Raw genomic sequence first — 18,728 nt, forward strand, 5'->3', positions numbered from 1 at the left:
TTTTTGAATTTAAAGATGTGTTTGCTTGGTCATATGATGACATGCCGTGACTAGGTGTTGATCTAGTGGTTCATAAATTGCCGATTCATCCTGATTGTCCTCCAGTTCAACAAAAGCAACGAAAGTTCAAAACTGAGGTCAGTGACAAGATTAAAGAGGAGATCACCAAACAACTGAAAACGGGAGTGATTCGGGTAGTCCAGTATACAACATGGTTGGCAAATATGGTTCCAGTACCGAAAAAGGACGGGAAAACTCAGGTATGTGTAGACTACCGAGATCTGAATAGAGCAAGCCCCAAAGATAATTTCCCATTGCCCAACATCCACATCCTCGTTGATAATTGCGCCAAACACGAGATACAGTCTTTCATAGATTGTTACGCTGGGTATAATCCGGTATTGATGGATGAAGGGGACGCCGAGAAAACTGCCTTCACCACGCCTTGGGGCACCAACTATTATCGGGTCATGCCATTTGGTTTGAAGAATGCTGGGGCTACTTACATGAGGGCCATGACTGCCATTTTTCATGACATGATGCATCAGGAAATAGAGGTGTACGTGGACGACGTGATAGTCAAGTCCAGGACGCAGGATAATCACATCCAAGACTTGAGGAAGTTCTTCGAGAGATTAAGGAAGTATGACTTGAAGCTGAACCCAGCCAAATGTGCTTTCGGAGTTCCGTCGGGCAAACTTTTGGGCTTCATCGTAAGCAGGAGAGGTATCGAACTAGATCCAACTAAGATAAAATCTATCAGAGATCTACCTCCCCCGAGAACGAAGAAAGACGTGATGAGTTTGTTGGGCAGGTTGAACTACATCAGTCGATTTATTGCCCAGCTGACAAGCACGTGTGAGCCCATATTCAAGCTGTTAAGGAAAGATGCGGCGATCAAATGGACAACTGAGTGTCAAGAAGCCTTTGATAAAGTCAAAGAATACCTTTCGAATCCCCCAGTTTTGGTCCCTCCAGAGCCAGGGAGACCACTTTTCTTGTATCTAACAGTCTTGGAGAACTCTTTCGGTTGCGTCCTCGGGCAACACGACATAACCAGAAAGAAGGAGCAAGCAATCTACTACTTGAGCAAGAAATTCACCTGCTACGAGGCCAAGTACACTCTGCTGGAAAGAACATGTTGCGCTCTGACGTGGGTTGCTCAAAAGCTGAGACATTATCTCCAAGCCCACACTACGTTCCTCATAAGCAGGTTGGATCCTTTGAAGTATATATTTCAGAAACCGATGCCTACTGGGAGACTGGACAAGTGGCAAATCTTGCTTACTGAATTCGACATAGTCTATGTCACTCGCACGACAATGAAAGCCCAGGCGCTAGCGGATCATTTGGCCGAAAATTCGGTCGATGAGGAATACCAGCCATTGAGTACCTACTTTCCAGATGAAGAAGTAAACACCGTAGAAGTGGTCTCGGAGGACGCTCATGTTTGGAAGATGTTCTTTGATGGAGCCGTGAACGCTAAAGGTGTAGGGATCGGGGCAATTTTGATTTCGCCTTCTGGTCAGCATTATCCCGCCACAGCTCGACTGCATTTCTTTTGCACAAACAATACAGCTGAGTATGAAGCCTGCATTATGGGCATGCACATGGCGATCGATCAGGATGTCGAAGACTTACTGATTATGGGGGATTCTGACCTGATCATCCGGCAAACCCAAGGTGAATGGGAAACTCGGGATGTCAAACTTATCCCTTACCGACAACACGTGGAGGACCTCGGTAAGCATTTTAAAACAATAGAGTTCAGATATATCCCGAGGTGTCACAATGAACTAGCGGATGCACTTGCTACTCTGGCTTCAATGCTACCCTACCCGGGCAACGCCCACGTCGATCCTTTGGAAATCCAAATAAGGGAAAGACACGGTTACTGCAATGTAATCGAGGCGGGATCACATACGCAGCCTTGGTACCATGACATCAAGAGGTTCTTGAAGACGCAAGAATACCCTGAGCATGCTACTGGAGATCAAAAGAGAACCATTAGGCGGCATGCAAGTGGTTTCTTTCTGAGCGGTGAATTGTTGTACAAGAGGACCCCAGATCTCAACCTACTAAGATGTGTCGACGCCGAGGAGGCGAGAAAGATCATGCATGAAGTACACGCAGGTGTGTGCGGACCTCACATGAATGGGTATGTCTTAGCGAAGAAAATCCTTCGAGCAGGTTATTACTGGATGACCATGGAAAAGGGCTGCTTTAGCTTCGTTCGGAAGTGTCATCAGTGTCAGGTGCACGGTGATTTGATTCATGCACCTCCCACATAACTGCATCCCATGTCTGCGCCTTGGCCATTTGTCGCCTGGGGCATGGACGTCATTGGACCAATCGAGCCAAAGGCTTTAAATGGACACAGATTTATACTGGTTGCCATCGACTACTTCACAAAATGGGTAGAGGCTGTCACTCTCAAGTCGGTCACTAAAAAAGCTGTAGTGGATTTTGTACACTCAAATCTTATCTGTCGTTTCGGTATTCCTGCGACTATCATTACAGATAACGCAGCAAACTTAAACAGTCACTTGATGGGAGATGTATGCGAGCAATTCAAAATAACGCATAGGAATTCTACTCCTTATCGGCCGAAGGCCAATGGTGCTGTAGAAGCGGCGAACAAAAACATCAAGAAGATTTTGAGGAAAACGATCCAAAGTTCCCGACAGTGGCACGAGCAGTTACCATTTGCATTGTTGGGATATCGTACTACGGTACGCACGTCAGTAGGAGCAACTCCTTATCTTTTGGTTTATGGGACCGAGGCTGTGATACCAGCAGAAGTAGAAATCCCTTCGCTTCGAACCATTGTTGAAGCAGAAATCGAGGACAGCGAATGGGTTAAGACTCGATTGGAGCAGTTGACTTTGATCGATGAAAAGCGAATGGCCGCGGTTTGTCACGGACAGTTGTACCAACGAAGAATGGCCTGTGCTTACAATAAGAAAGTCCGACCCAGGAATTTCGAAGTAGGTCAGCTGGTACTGAGGCGTATTCTGCCACATCACCAGGAAGCGAAAGGGAAATTTGCTCCAAATTGGAAAGGCCCATACATCATAAGGAAGATATTGCCGAGAGGAGCATTGTATCTAGGTGATATCGAAGGAAATGACCCCGAAACAGCAGTAAATGCAGATGCAGTCAAGAGATACTACGTCTGAATTATACTCCAGTGGTCCTGACACATTTGAAATGACGAGGGTTTTATTCCCCACTACTCCCAAACACTACCAACTCTCTCTACAAGCCATTTGAGCCGGTCACATCCCTTCGGCGACCAATTAAAAAAAAATTGACGAGAGCCTGAACTACGTTTGACTTGATTCCGAAAGGATACGTAGGCAGCATCTCCCTGAGGTTCAGTCACACCAACAATAAAATCCCATTTACCCTGAAGTTGAAACCGGGGCACGCTAAACGGTTTAGAAGTTAGTATCATCTACCTCTCTTTACCAAGCACAGGCCTTCAGATCAATTACCAAAGATAGCGGGAAGCCAAGAAGCATCACGAATGGAGGCCGACACACTCTAAATTGAGAGAATAAAATGAGAGAGTCTCGTCGGTGAAAACCTTCGGGCACCGCGAGGCGATGGGAGTAGATAAACCAAAATGAGAGAGCTTGTTTAGTAAAAACTCGCAAAGAGTGCTATCAAGCGATGACAGGAAGAGAAATGAGAGAGGTCAGCCAGCGAAAACCAGCAAAGGGCGCTGTTGGCCGAAAGAATGACTCCACCCCAAGGAGGTCTCGGCAAAGGTCCACCGGTTTGAAATCACAGATCCGTTTTGGTTCAGGAAAACGCAAGTTCATTGAAGGTCAGGCATCTAGTCCAAAGAGCATGTCATGTCCATTTAAAGCCGACATTGTCTTCCTCAGATAAGTCTTTCTCGTCCCGAAAGGGACACTCCTTTTCTGAAATTTGCTTTCTCCTTTCTTGGTTTTTCTTCGAATCCCTTTCATGTTTAACCCCAAGTTCCAGATATACCGGAAAGGACAGGTGGCAGGTTTGGTTTCGCGGAATTCCGTTTCATGAAGGAAAACACCTCGTTTCGTTGATACGTTTGTCCAAACCTGATAAATCATGATGTTTGACTGCGTTCGAAGTAAAGAGGAAAGAGAGAAATTTCCCCAGCAAGTCCGCCTCGTACAAATCCCCACAGGGTTTCCCTTTGTACAAATCCGCACAAAGAATCCACTACGTAAATATTCCCCAAAGAGTCTGCCCCAACGAAATTTACACAGATTTTCTTTCTTGTACAGATCCTCACAAGGTCTTCCCTTTGTTAATACTAATAAAAAAAAAAGAAAAGAAGGATTTCCCCAGCAAATCCCCAGCGAGTCCCTTTGTAAAAATTCCCCAGCGAGCTTACCCCAACAAATCCTGGAAAGTCCGCTTTGAAACAAATCCCTAAGCATGTCCCCGTTGTACAAAAATCCACACAAAGAATCCACTTTGTAAATATTCCCCCACAGAGCTTCCCTTTGTACAAGTCCCCACAGAATACCTCCAATAAAATCCCCGTTGAGAATCTCCAAGCAAAACGGGACACAAAAAAAAAGAGCCTTACGAGGCAAATCATCACAGAATCTGGAAATACAAGCCTGAGCAGTCTAAAGGGTTTCGCCATTTGAATCCAATCAATGACAGGACTTCGCAACAAAAATAAGGACGCAACAAAGCAACTGGAACGATCAAGGTCACCGAACTAACCGTCATTTCCGAACTAACAATTATTCTTTGTCTGAAAAGTTGAAACAGGTATAATCCAAGACAACCGTGCAAGAAGCAGGTGTCACCCAAAGAAGAAGGTACATGGGTACAAGAAATATTTTGGCAATAAGGAATTCACTCGAAAGGTAAGTTTCCACGAGACTCCCTTTTATCTTCTACTAAAACAAGAAAATTCAAAAAAAAAGAGGTCGTTTAGTATTCTCGAACTTTGTCCCCAACCAGTCAGCATTAGGGTTTTAAACCCTAAACTGAACCTTTTCCTTTCAGTCAGCATTAGGGTTTTAAACCCTAAACTGAACTTTTCCATTCAGTCAGCATTAGGGTTTTAAACACTAAACTGAACTTTTTCCATTCAGTCAGCATTAGGGTTTTAAACCTTAAACTGAACTTTTCCATTCAGTCAGTATTAGGATTTTAAACCCTAAGCTGAACTTTTTCCTTTAATCAGCATTAGGGTTTTAAACCCTAAACTGAACTTTTCCGTTCAGTCAGCATTAGGGTTTTAAACCCTAAATTGAATTTTTCCTTTAATCAGCATTAGGGTTTCAAACCCTAAACTGAACTTTTCCATTCAGTCAGCATTAGGGTTTTAAACCCTGAACTGAACTTTTTCCTTTAGTCAGCATTAGGGTTTTAAACCCTAAACTGAACTTTTTCCATTCAGTCAGCATTAGGGTTTTAAACCATAAACTGAACTTTTCCATTCAGTCAGCATTAGGGTTTTAAACCCTAAACTGAACTTTTTCCTTTAGTCAGCATTAGGGTTTTAAACCCTAAACTGAACTTTTTCCTTTAGTCAGCATTAGGGTTTTAAACCCTGAACTGAACTTTTTCATTCAGTCAGCATTAGGGTTTTAAACCCTAAACTGAACTTTTTCCATTCAGTCAGCATTAGGGTTTTAAACCCTAAACTGAACTTTTCCATTCAGTCAGCATTAGGGTTTTAAACCCTAAACTGAACTTTTTCCATTCAGTCAGCATTAGGGTTTTAAACCCTAAACTGAACTTTTCCATTTAGTCAGCATTAGGGTTTTAAACCTTAAACTGAACTTTTCCATTCAGTCAGCATTAGGGTTTTAAACCCTAAATTGAATTTTTCCTTTAGTCAGCATTAGGGTTTTAAACCCTAAACTGAACTTTTTCCATTCAGTCAGCATTAGGGTTTTAAACCCTAAACTGAATTTTTCCATTCAGTCAGCATTAGGGTTTTAAACCCTAAACTGAACTTTTTCCGTTTAGTCAGCATTAGGGTTTTAAACCCTAAACTAAACTTTTTCCTTTAATCAGTATTAGGGTTTTAAACCCTAAACTGAATTTTTCCATTCAGTCAGCATTAGGGTTTTAAACCCTAAACTGAATTTTTCCTTTAGTCAGCATTAGGGTTTTAAACCCTAAACTGAACTTTTTCCGTTCAGTCAGCATTAGGGTTTTAAACCCTAAACTGAACTTTTTCCGTTTAGTCAGCATTAGGGTTTTAAACCCTAAACTGAACTTTTTCCTTTAATCAGTATTAGGGTTTTAAACCCTAAATTGAATTTTTCCATTCAGTCAGCATTAGGGGTTTTAAACCCTAAACTGAACTTTTTTCCCTTCAGTCAGCATTAGGGTTTTAAACCCTAAACTGAACTTTTTCCATTCAGTCAGCATTAGGGTTTTAAACCCTAAACTGAACTTTTCCATTCAGTCAGCATTAGAGTTTTAAACCCTAAACTGAACTTTTTCCTTTAGTCAGCATTAGGGTTTTAAACCCTAAACTGAACTTTTTCCATTCAGTCAGCATTAGGGTTTTAAACCCGAAACTGAACTTTTTCATTTAGTCAGCATTAGGGTTTTAAACCCTAAACTGAACTTTTCCATTCAGTCAGCATTAGGGTTTTAAACCCTAAATTGAATTTTTCCTTTAGTCAGCATTAGGGTTTTAAACCCTAAACTGAACTTTTTCCATTCAGTCAGCATTAGGGTTTTAAACCCTAAACTGAATTTTTCCATTCAGTCAGCATTAGGGTTTTAAACCCTAAACTGAACTTTTTCCGTTTAGTCAGCATTAGGGTTTTAAACCCTAAACTAAACTTTTTCCTTTAATCAGTATTAGGGTTTTAAACCCTAAACTGAATTTTTCCATTCAGTCAGCATTAGGGTTTTAAACCCTAAACTGAATTTTTCCTTTAGTCAACATTAGGGTTTTAAACCCTAAACTGAACTTTTTCCGTTCAGTCAACATTAGGGTTTTAAACCCTAAACTGAACTTTTTCCGTTTAGTCAGCATTAGGGTTTTAAACCCTAAACTGAACTTTTTTCTTTAATCAGTATTAGGGTTTTAAACCCTAAACTGAATTTTTCCATTCAGTCAGCATTAGGGTTTTAAACCCTAAACTGAATTTTTCCTTTAGTCAGCATTAGGGTTTTAAACCCTAAACTGAACTTTTCCATTTAGTCAACATTAGGGTTTTAAACCCTAAACTGAACTTTTTCCATTCAGTCAGCATTAGGGTTTTAAACCCTAAACTGAACTTTTCCTTTAATCAGCATTAGGGTTTTAAACCCTAAACTGATCTTTTTCCTTTCAGTCAGCATTAGGGTTTTAAACCCTAAACTGAACTTTTTCCTTTAGTCAGCATTAGGGTTTTAAACCCTAAACTGAACTTTTCCATTTTTAGTCAGCATTAGGGTTTTAAACCCTAAACTAAACTTTTCCATTTTTAGTCAGCATTAGGGTTTAAACCCTAAACTGAACTTTTCCTTTAGTCAGCGTTAGGGCTTTAAACCCTAAGCTGAACTTTTCCCCAGTTGGTCAGCATTAGAGTTTCAACTCTAAACTGCACTTCTCCCCAGCTAGTTGGCATTAGGGCTCCATTCCTAAATTGAACTATTTCCATCCCGCCAGCCTTAGGGCTCCAACCCTAAACTGAGCACTCATATCTTGTGGCCGTACCGTGGATCCGACCCCGAAAATGGGCATTTTGGAAACTAAAATTGTCCAAATTCCTTCATCAATCCTATGAACTTCCTGGCAAATAACTCACGAAATTTTTCCTAGTGAAACTGGGGCAGAAAATTTCGTTCGTTTGTTTTTCCCCGCAGGTCTAACCTCGAGCCACACGGATCGAAACGACCCACGAGATGAGTCTCAACTCAGAATCAAAGAAGAAAAAGACAAAAAGAAGATGTCCCGAGATATCGGAGAAAATGGAAGGCGGATCGTTCCAAGATTTGATTAAGGTCCCGAACTCCGCCAGTCGCGTCTCACTCAGTATCCCAGAGATTAAACAAGCACCTACAACTCGCAAGCATCAAGATTCGGATCGAAGTCTCCAAGCAAAATCAGCTAAGACCCAAGATCAAGTCGCAAAAGAATCATAGATAGGGATCTTGTAACTAGCAGTTGACATGCATATAAGTATTTAGTTCAGTTTCAATTTTTCTTTGGTTGTAATAAGGTGGTCAGTAAAGCAACGGTGACAACAACAACAGTAGTAACAACAAGCATTGCAATCCCATGGTAGTCCCAGCTGCCAAGAATTTCCCGAACTACATAGACCTGATTCCTGTTTGGCCCAGGATATGTAGGAAATCTTTGAAGCAAAGATCCGGTCAGATCTTTCAAAACTTGCTTCACACGGAGTAGTCCGATAGGCAAAAATCGCTCATATCCGCTCACTTTATCTTTGCACGAAAACTCTTCGTGTTTCCGAACAAAGAGGGGCAGCTGTGAGCACGTGATTTTTGTTTTACGCGACAATCACTCCAAAAGAAACAAAATAATAGCAATTGGTCTTGCTGTACATTTTCTGGATTTTTACGTGGCATTTTTGCTAGTTATTTGTGATTTTGCCCGTGGTTATTTTATTCAAACAAAAATAAAAAAATATATGTATATATGTCGTGTGAACCGTAATCCGTTTATTAAAAGAAAAATAAAATGTGTGCATCCTTCATTGTATTTTGTCATTAAGTGTTTAGTATAATTAAATGTTAATTGTGTGATAATTGTTGTTCAATGTTTTATAGGGTATTATTTGGCAAATTAATTTAAGAAATTAAAAAGAAAAAAAAAGGAAGAAAGAGTTTCAGACTTGGGCCAGTCCAATTTTTAAACAAACAAGCCCAAACAACCCAACCCAAAACCCCATATCTACCCGGTCCAGACCAGCTGACCTCAGGGGGGTCCAAACGACGCCGTATTGATCTGGTCTGATCTGGGCCGTTGATCTCAGATCGATCAACGGCCAGGATCACATTCCCCATACCCACGAACAAACCCGACCCGTTCAACCCCGGACCGACCCCAACCTTTTGCACTTGAAACGACACCGTTTCCCATTAGCTGAAGGATCCTGGCCCTTCATCTTGTCTCATCCGACGGCCAGGATCTATTCACCCACTAACTATATAAGCCTACCATCATACCCCACGCCCCATCCGAACACCCCCTACCTTCCATCGTCCTCACCACAGACCCCTTGAAAACCTAGCTGCCCCCTTTCCCTTCACCATTAATCCCGGCAGCATGGACGCCAGTGACCCCCTCCTTGACACCATAGATCCGCCTCATTACCCTGAGCATAGATCCGTTATCCTTTTCCCTCGAATCAGATCCTAGTTGCTCGAATCTTCATTTGAAGACTTGAGCAGAACCTCAACTTACACCGATATACCCCAGTTTCATACCAGATAGTCCCCGGACCTCCCTCGTGACCAAACCATGTTTGGTTTGGTCCGAATCTAACCATGGGAACCCAGATCCCAAATCTACCACCTAGGTTTCCTCGTGACTGACTTATGTCTGTTTGAGCCAAGTGATTAGGGTCTAATGGACCTTAATCGAAGTGTTTCTCATTTGAGAAGCACTTCGATTAAAGTCCGTTCAACCCCAAGAAAGGTCTATTCGAGTCCAAGCTAAGGCTTTCTGATTTTTCGAGGGTTTAAGGTATGATTCATTTTTCTTTATTCAGTTCATATGTTGATTAAAGGTCTGTTCGTATGGACAAATGTTTGTTTAATTTGTGTTTTGAACTGCTGTTGTTCACCTTGCCCGAACCTCTGTATTCGGTCAATTCCTTTCTTCATAATGTGTGTGTGTGTTTAAACTGTATGTTCGATTGAATTTGAAATTGGTCATTTAATTAGTTTCCAGGGTCATTCTTGTTCTGACAGTGCAATCTGAACCCCCTTTTGTTGATACTGTTGGATTCCTGATTATTGGTTTTCGATTGTACATGTTAGGATTAGTATAGTCGAGTCGACATGTGTCGTCAATTAGTTTCAGCTGTCTGAACAACAACAAATTGATCTGCTTCTGTTAAGCATTGTCAGAATCAACTAGGAATTGAGTTTAGCTACTTATAGTTGTTAATTTGAATCAGAAATACAAAAGGATTGGTTTTGTTTAGTTGCAGTCTGAATTGGAGGGCATGTGCACTTGTGCACAACATGTGCATAAAGGCCTTTGTTAAGTTTAAAATAGTTTGACAGCATATGCTGTCAGATTATACTCTGCTGCCCATATCCTGCTTTAGTTTAGAAATGATAAACCTCACTTAAAAGGTAAGACTGCCAGGGAATATCATGGGAGTTTGTTTATATTTAAATAGAAGTGGAAACTGAAATAAGACAGACCACATGGGCAGGGAGTTGGAAGGTGTTTAACAGGCTGTGAATAGCATGATGCTAGGCTATAAAAGAGAGGGGAACTTCCATTAGAAAGGGGGGCTGAACATTGAGAACTGAGGTTTGAAAGACAGAACACTGAAAAAGAATTCTTTTTGATAACTCAAATAGATTTCAAGACTGAAAATTGGCACTGGATTTTGAAAAGAAAAGAGATAGGGAGAGGGATATCATAGAGGGGCTTATACAGACACACATACGAGAGAGAAAAACATACAAAAATCAGAAACTGTTTTCTTCCTGCTGTTTGTTCGATTCTCAGTTTGTTCAAACTGTTCAATCAGTTCTGTTTTCTTTCAAGTATCAGCTAAGTTTATTGGTTGGTTCGTATTGGTTGTTTCTCTTGGAATTGGATTGTCTGGATCTCTGTTTCTATACTACTGGTTATTGCTGTCATTCTGCCATTTTCCATCGGCTCTAGCTGCCTCTTGCACTGGGATTTGTTCTATTTGTTACCTGCTGCCACTGCTGCTGTTTGGTATTGCTTCTATTGCTCTAACTGACCCCCTTGCTTCTTCTGTTGTATCCAACATCCAGGTACATACTAGAACTTTGCATATGATGTAACAATGAAAGCATGAAATAAAAGATATGCGGGAGTTTAATCATTCGTTGCTGCAGTTACAGTTTTTACAAATGTTATTAGATTTGTGTAACTTGTTTAGTTTGTAATTCAATAAAGAAACACATTTGGTAGCCTTGTACTTAATTGCAGCTTAGTTTGTTTCAAATTGTGATTTCAGTTGTTTAGTGGGTTGTATGATAAGGAATGCATGAGTTGTTTTGGCACACAGGTAATTAGATAACTTTTCGGCTATATTCTGCATGTATAGAGCAGAATGCCTTAATCTTGCCAGATATAATGTAGTTTTATTGGATCTTTTTAGGCAGTTCACATGATCACGTTCAAATCCTATTAGTAACAGTTTTCGATAAGTTAATTCTACTGACCTGGTTTAAATAAGTGAGTTTCAAATTCGGATTTGAAGAACATTTAACATAGGCTTTTTTAGCAGTTTTATTAATCTTGTATATTAATTTCCTCTAGCAATTTAACATGTTCATCCATGAAATAAGGCACAAAACAATTCATGCCTCATAAACAACTAATCAGATAATCAAATAAGAATTCAAAGTTGGTCAAGCATGTAATTATCACGCATTCCTTCTTCTTTCATTTTATTAGAGACGAACACAATAGAAATGTACTCACTGTAGGTTTATCCTTTTAAATAAAAATGAGACGAGCCTCAACAAACAAAATGCACCAGCTGCGGGGCCCTCTAAATGTATACATTAAAATGCTTAGAATTCGGGACAGGCCGTTTAGCTAATTTTGCGGCCTTCCTAAAATAACAACACGCTAGTCGCTTTAGGCACGACTTAATTAGATTACATTCTTAAACTCGGGTGCACATTGATGTGACCCAGATCCAAACCTCAACGGAGTCGAAATGTATTAATAACCACGGGTGCATTGATTGTGACGTGGTTCGAGATGCATTTTCACGATGTTGCAATTCTATAAAAAATAAATGATAATTGTAAAAGCAGTTTAAACTTAATAAAAGCACGTAAGTCATAACATATATTGAAATCAGATATTTAGCCTTTATCACAATTTAAGCGACCGTGCTAGAACCACGGGATTCGAGGGTGCCTAACACCTTCCCTCGGGTCAACAGAATTCCTTACTTAGAATTTCTGGTTCGCAGACTTCATTTGGAAAAGTCGAAAATTTCCTCGATTTGGGATTCAAGATAAACCGGTGACTTGGGAAACCAAAATCCAAACCTTTCCCAAGTGGCGATTCTGAATTAAATAAATAATCCCATTTCGAATATTGTCACTTAAATTGGAAAAACTCCCTCGCGCATTTAACCCTTCGGGGCGGGGCGCGCAAAAAGGAGGTGTGACAATATATAGGGCACACGTCTATGTTTATCCAGATAACAAAAAAGAGTTTAAAAATCGAATAAAAATTTACTTACATATATAATGAAGTACACCTACATGCTGAAGAAAGAAACATCACAAGAATCCGTCAATATTCAAAAACAATTATTTTTTCTTTCTTTTTGAAGAATGTTTATTTGAAGAGTCGATTTGTATAAATGGACATCAAACAAATAACAAAATTTTGGCTATACAATTGCTATCATTAATTTTAATTTAGCACCTTCTAGAAATTGAAGGGTATAAGCAAGCCAACACTGCAAGGGTATAATATTTTTTCGTTGAACAATATTAGTTTTGAATCAGTAGATTTCAAGGAAGCTTTTTTTCTCGAATTCAACTAGAGGGATATTGGTTTCTAATTGAATAATTTCTATAGCGATTTTCAAGTGTAGCAAAAAGTATATTTAAAAAAAAATTGGTATGACATAATTTTTTTAAATAAAACATATAGACAAATTATTTCGAAATGAGATTATTTTTTAAAATACAATATAATTTTAAAAATGAAAAGATAAGATATTTTTGAATTTTAGTAAAGAGTTTTTAAAATTATTACAATAGAAGCCATATCATGGATAAAATCAAGAAATCGAAATCTTATGGAATATTTACATAAATATCCGGCCATATTAATTGTTTAATTTTTATAGCTAATATACATAGATAATATGCCGACACACTTGATTATGCACATATTATATATGAATTATATATAAATTACACATCATTCAATATTTTAATTTAATTGTTTGGGTAAGTACCGATTTAGGCTGATTAGATAAAGCCAAAAGAAAAATATTAAAGAATTTCAACAAATGTGAGAACCCGGCCGGTCGTCTCATGAGTTACCGCTCCGTTTCTCCCATTTCTACTTCTTATTGTTGTGTTTATCGGTATTATTTGTAATCGGGTTGGTTGACTCAGGTTCGGAAAGGTTTTGGCGAGGTTTGAGACACTTAGTCTCTTTTGAGTGAGCTTCAATTGGAAGAGTCAACCGGATGTTGACTTATGTGCAATAGGGTTCGGATAGCCTCAGGAGATGATTTGGGACTTAGGAGTGTGATCGGAACGTGTTTTGGAGGTCTGTAGTAGATTTAGGCTTGAATTGGCGAAACTGGAATTTTGGCTTTTTCCGGTTGATAGGTGAAATGTTTATATATGGGTCGGAATGGAATTCCGGGAGTTGCAGTAGGTCTGTTGTGTTATTTGGGATGCGTGTACAAAATTTCAAGTCATTCGGACGTGGTTTGACAGACTTTTTGATTAAAAGCTGAATTCGAAAGATTTTAGAATCTTAGGCTTGATTTCGATGTGATTTGGTTGATTCTATGTCGTTTGAGGTGTTTTGAAGGTTGGTATAAGTTTGAATAGTGGTATATGACTTGTTTGTGCATTTGGTTGAGGTCCCGGGGGCCTTGGGGTGATTTTGGATGGTTGGCAGAAGATTTGAGTTGGTTTTTTTGTAGCTGAAGTTTTAGGACTGTTGTCATAACTGCATCAGTAGTTGGGAGTCCGCAGGTGTGACCCCCGCAGATGCGGAAGCAAGTCGCAGAAGCGGAATGGGCTATGGGGAGCTGGAACCAAAGAAGCGGCTAGGTGGCGCACCTGTGCGCTCGCTGGTGCGGATATCTTATCGTAGATGTGACTTTAGACATTTAAGTGAAAATCGCAGGTGCGGTGGTCAAGACCGCAGAAGCAGTAATGGGATCGCAGGTGCAAAAAGCCTGGGTCAGAAGGTATAAATGACTTCCTTCGCGATTTTTGAGTTATCCTTCACTATTTTCATGCGGGTTTGAGCTTGAAGGAGCTATTTGAAGAGGGATTTCAAGGGGATTTCATATAGGTAATGTTTTTGGACCCTAAACTTGTTTCTATGGTGTTATTTCACTGATTTGACTTGGAATTAATTGGAATTTAGGGGTAAAAATTGGGAATTAAGGCTTGAGATTAGAGACCTTTGTGTAAGGGTTTGAGGGGCCATTTGTTGCCGGATTTTGGTACTTTTGATATGAATGAATTCGTGGACTGATAAGAATTTCATTGATGTAAGTTTTATCGGATTCCGAGATGTGGGCCCGGAGGTCCGGTTGGGCCAATTTTGGGATTTTTGGTATAATTTGATTATTTTCGCATGGGCTTCGTTCCCTTCGCATATTCTAATTCTATGATTCTGATTTTTGTAGATTCAACGCAAGTTGAGGCCGAGGTGAGAGGCAAAGGCAAAGGCATCGCGGAGTAGTATTGCATCCGGTTTGAGGTAAGTAACCATTGTAAATCTGGAACTGAGGATACAAACCCCAGTATTTTGTATTGTTTTTGATAAATGAGATGATGCACATGCTAGGTGACGAGCATGTGGGCGTGCACCGGTAGGGCTTGTGACTTGGTCCTTCCCCTAGCAACTATTAAGCCACATATTTTATTTTTAAATCTTATGATATCAGGTATTTTAGAGATAGATACTATATTATGGGTTGTATGCCATGTTTGGGGCATTGTGCCGACCTGTTGAGACTCTTAGGGGCATTTTTACTGTTTTCCTCACTCTATTTGTTTGAAAGCATATCCTCAGTCATGTTTTACCTATTTATTGTTTAAACCTGGTTATTATCACTCTACTTCTTAAAATGTGAAAACTGTTTGGGATGAGTTTCCCTAATTTCCACTATTATGCCCGAGTGGCTGTAATGTTAATGACTGAGAGAGGTTGAGGACCCAATGTTGAGGGATATAAATATTATGGATCGGGCTGCATGCCGCAGCGATACTTATACGGATTGGGCTGCACGCCGCAACAATATATATATATTGGATCGGGCTGCACGCCGCAACGATATAACGCTTGGGATGTAAGAGCCCCTCTGGAATCTGTACACCCTTGTGTGCAGATCTAGGTGCCCGAGCGACAGAGTGAGGGTCCTCAGCATTATCGAAGTTTGCCGGAGACTGCAAGGTAGCTGCATGGCGTCTGCAGCCCTACTTTCCTCCTCCCTATCCTTGTTTTTTTTGCATTTTTAGACTTGTTATGCAATAGACAGTCAGACTAGTTATATTTAAAGGCTCTAGACTCGTGACACTAGATTGTTGGGTTGTGTTGGTTTGATATTTTACCATTTTCTGCACATTTTAGTGATTTAAATATTTCTTATGAAAATTTGAGAGTTAAGTAATGATAGAAAAATGTTTTTATTAAAAGAGATTTACTGTGGATATTTGATTAGGTTGGCTTGCCTAGTATTGTGATAGGCGCCATCACGACCAGGTAATTGGGGCCGTGACAAGTTGATATCAGAGCCTAGGTTATATAGGTCTCGCGAGTCATGAGCCGGTTTAGTAGAGTCTCGCGGATCGGTACAGAGACGTCTGTATTTATCCTCGAGAGGTTGCAGAACCTTTAGGAAAACTTCTAATTATTGAATTCCTATCGTGCGATTCTGTTGATCCTAGTAATAAACTTTTGTTATTCTATTCTCTCATAGATGGTGAGGACACGTCTACCAGTTAGGATGGATGACCACTAGTACCACCAGTTGGGGCCACTAGAGGCCAAGGATGCGGTCAAGGCCGTGGTAGGGGCAGGGGTGTAGCCCGCACAGCAGCTAGGGCAGCATTGGTAGATCCACCAGCTGCCCCAGTTCAGGATCAGATCCCAATTGCGGGCGCTCCAGCAGCACCAGCAGAGGCACCAGCTGTGCCTATTGTAATTCCAGGCCTTTAGGAGACTCTAGCTCATATTCTATCAGTGTGTACTGGTTTGGCTCAGGCGGTCTCAGTTACTACAACCGCAGCTACTTCTCAGGCCAAGGGAGGCACTCAGACCCCCGTTGCTCGCACACGTTAGTAGGTTGTGTAGGGACTCCAGACACCCGGGGCACCTCCAACCTAGCGGGTTGCACTAGCTCAGGAGTATGTCATACCAGTTATGCCTGACGACAAGCAGCGTTGATTGTAGAGGTTTGGTAGACTTTAGCCTCCGACTTTCAGTGGTACTGAGGGCAATGATGCATAGGGTTTCTTGGACAAGTGTCAGAGTATTCTTCGTACATCGGTTATTCTGGAGATCAGTGGTGTAACATTTACTACCTTTCAGTTTTCTAGAGCTGCCTTTACTTGGTGGGAGGCTTGTGAGAGGTGTAGGCCTGTTGATGCAGCGCCCCTTACCTGGAAACAGTTTTCTGTTCTCTTTTTGGAGAAGTATGTGCCACAGTCTCGCAGAGAGGAGCTGCACAGGAAGTTCGAGCAGTTGCGTTAGGGTGATATGACTATGACACAGTATGAGATGTGGTTTTCTGAGTTAGCTCATCATACGGTCTGGTTAGTTCCCACAGATCGGGGGAGGATCAGGAGGTTCATTGATGGCCTCACATATCAGCTTTGGATTCTCATGACTAGGGAGCGGGTGTCAGGTGCTACTTTCGAGGAGGTTGTTGACATCGCCCGTGAGATTGAGTAGTTCGTCGCCAGAAGCGAGAGGAGAGGGAGGTCAAGAGGCCTTGGGGATCTGGTAGCTTTGTTAGTGCTCCTTCGAGGGGTCAGTTTCAACACGGCAGAGGTCGTCCATTCAGGCAGGCTCAGTAAGCTCTCCCAGGTTATCATGGTGCATCATCGGGTTATGGTTCTCACAGTTCTCATTAGGGCCATTCATCACTCAGTGCCCTTCCAGCCCAGAGTTTGTCCCGTGCTCCATCAGTTCAGGGTTCCTCTATGCCAAGTCCTTCTACTGGTCATTCCGGTACCAGGGTTTCCCTTCAGTCCCCATCTCCAGCACTAGGGAGTTGTTATGAGTGTAGAGAGTTTGGGAATATGGGAGGTAGTGTCCTTATCTTCTTGAGGGTCCGTCTCAGGAAAGGGGTCAGCTCTCGACCTTAGCTCCAGTTACTTCACCACCCGCTCAGGTAGCTAGGGGTAGGGGTCAGTCAGCTAGGGGTCGCCTTAGAGGGGGAGGTCGATCAGGTGGTGATCAGGCTCGTTTCTATGCCCTCCCAGGTAGACCAGATGTTGTTGCTTCAGAGCTGTGATTACAGGTATTGTCTCAATTTGCCGCAGAGATGCCTCTGTGTTATTTGATCCCGGTTCCACCTTTTCTTATGTGTCATCATGTTTTGCTCATTATTTAGATATGCCCCGTGAGTCTCTTGTTTCATTTGTTCACGTATCTACTCCGGTGGGCAATACTGTTGTTGTAAACTGTGTGTACTGTTTGTTTGTGGTAATATTAGTGGTCTGGAGACCTAAGTGGATTTTTTGTTGTTATATATGGTAGATTTCGATGTTATATTGGGCATGGATTGGCTATATCCGTGTCGTGCTATATTGGACTATCTCGCAAAGACTGTGACGTTAGCTGTGACGAGTGTGCCATGGATTGAGTGGCGAGGTTCTACAGATTTTGTCCTCAACAGGGTGATTTAACTTCTAAAGGCCCAACGGATAGTTGGGAAGGGTTGTCTTTCATACCTAGCATTTGTGAGGGATGTCGATGCAGAGACTCCTAGTATTGATTCTGTTCCTGTTGTGATGGATTTTCTCGATATGTTTCCTGTAGACCTGCCGGATATGCCACCAGATAGAGATATTGATTTTGGTATTGATCTGGTGCTGGACACTCATCCCATTTCTATTCTGCTATATCGTATGGCACTAGCACAGCTGAAGGAGTTGAAGGAACAACTTCAAGAACTCCTTGATAAAGGGTTTATTCGGCCTAGTGTGTCGCCTTGGGGTGCATGTTCTATTTGTAAAGAAGAAGGATGTCACGATGAAGATGTGTATTGATTACAGGCAGTTGAACAAAGTACCAATCAATAACAAGTATCTCTTGCCTCGTATTGATGATTTGTTTGACCAGCTTCAGGAAGCGAGAGTGTTCTCCAAGATTGATCTCCGTTCAGGTTATCACAAGCTGAAGATCAGGGACTCGGATATTCTTAAGACAACTTTCAGGACTCGATATGGTCATTTTAAGTTCTTGGTGATGTCTTTTGGGTTGACTAATGCCCCAGCATCATTCATGCACTTGATGAACAACGTGTTTCGGCCTTATCTCGACTCTTTTGTCAGTCTTTCTTGATGATATTCTGGTGTATTCACGTAGTTAGGAGGAGCACGCGGAGCATTTGAGAGTTGTGTTGTGGAGATTGAGGGTGGAGAAGCTTTATGCAAAGTTCTCCAAGTGCGAGTTTTGGCTCAGTTCAGTGGCATTCTTGGGGCACGTGGTGTCCAATGAGGGTATTCAGGTTGATCCAAGAAGATAGAGGCGGTTCAGAGTTGGCCCAAACCGTCCTCAGCTATAGAGATTCGCAATTTTCTTAGTTTGGTAGGTTATTACCGCCGGTTTGTTCAGGGATTTTCAT

This window comes from Nicotiana tabacum, chromosome 6, assembly GCF_000715075.1.
Source record: "Nicotiana tabacum cultivar K326 chromosome 6, ASM71507v2, whole genome shotgun sequence".
NCBI lineage: Eukaryota > Viridiplantae > Streptophyta > Magnoliopsida > Solanales > Solanaceae > Nicotiana > Nicotiana tabacum.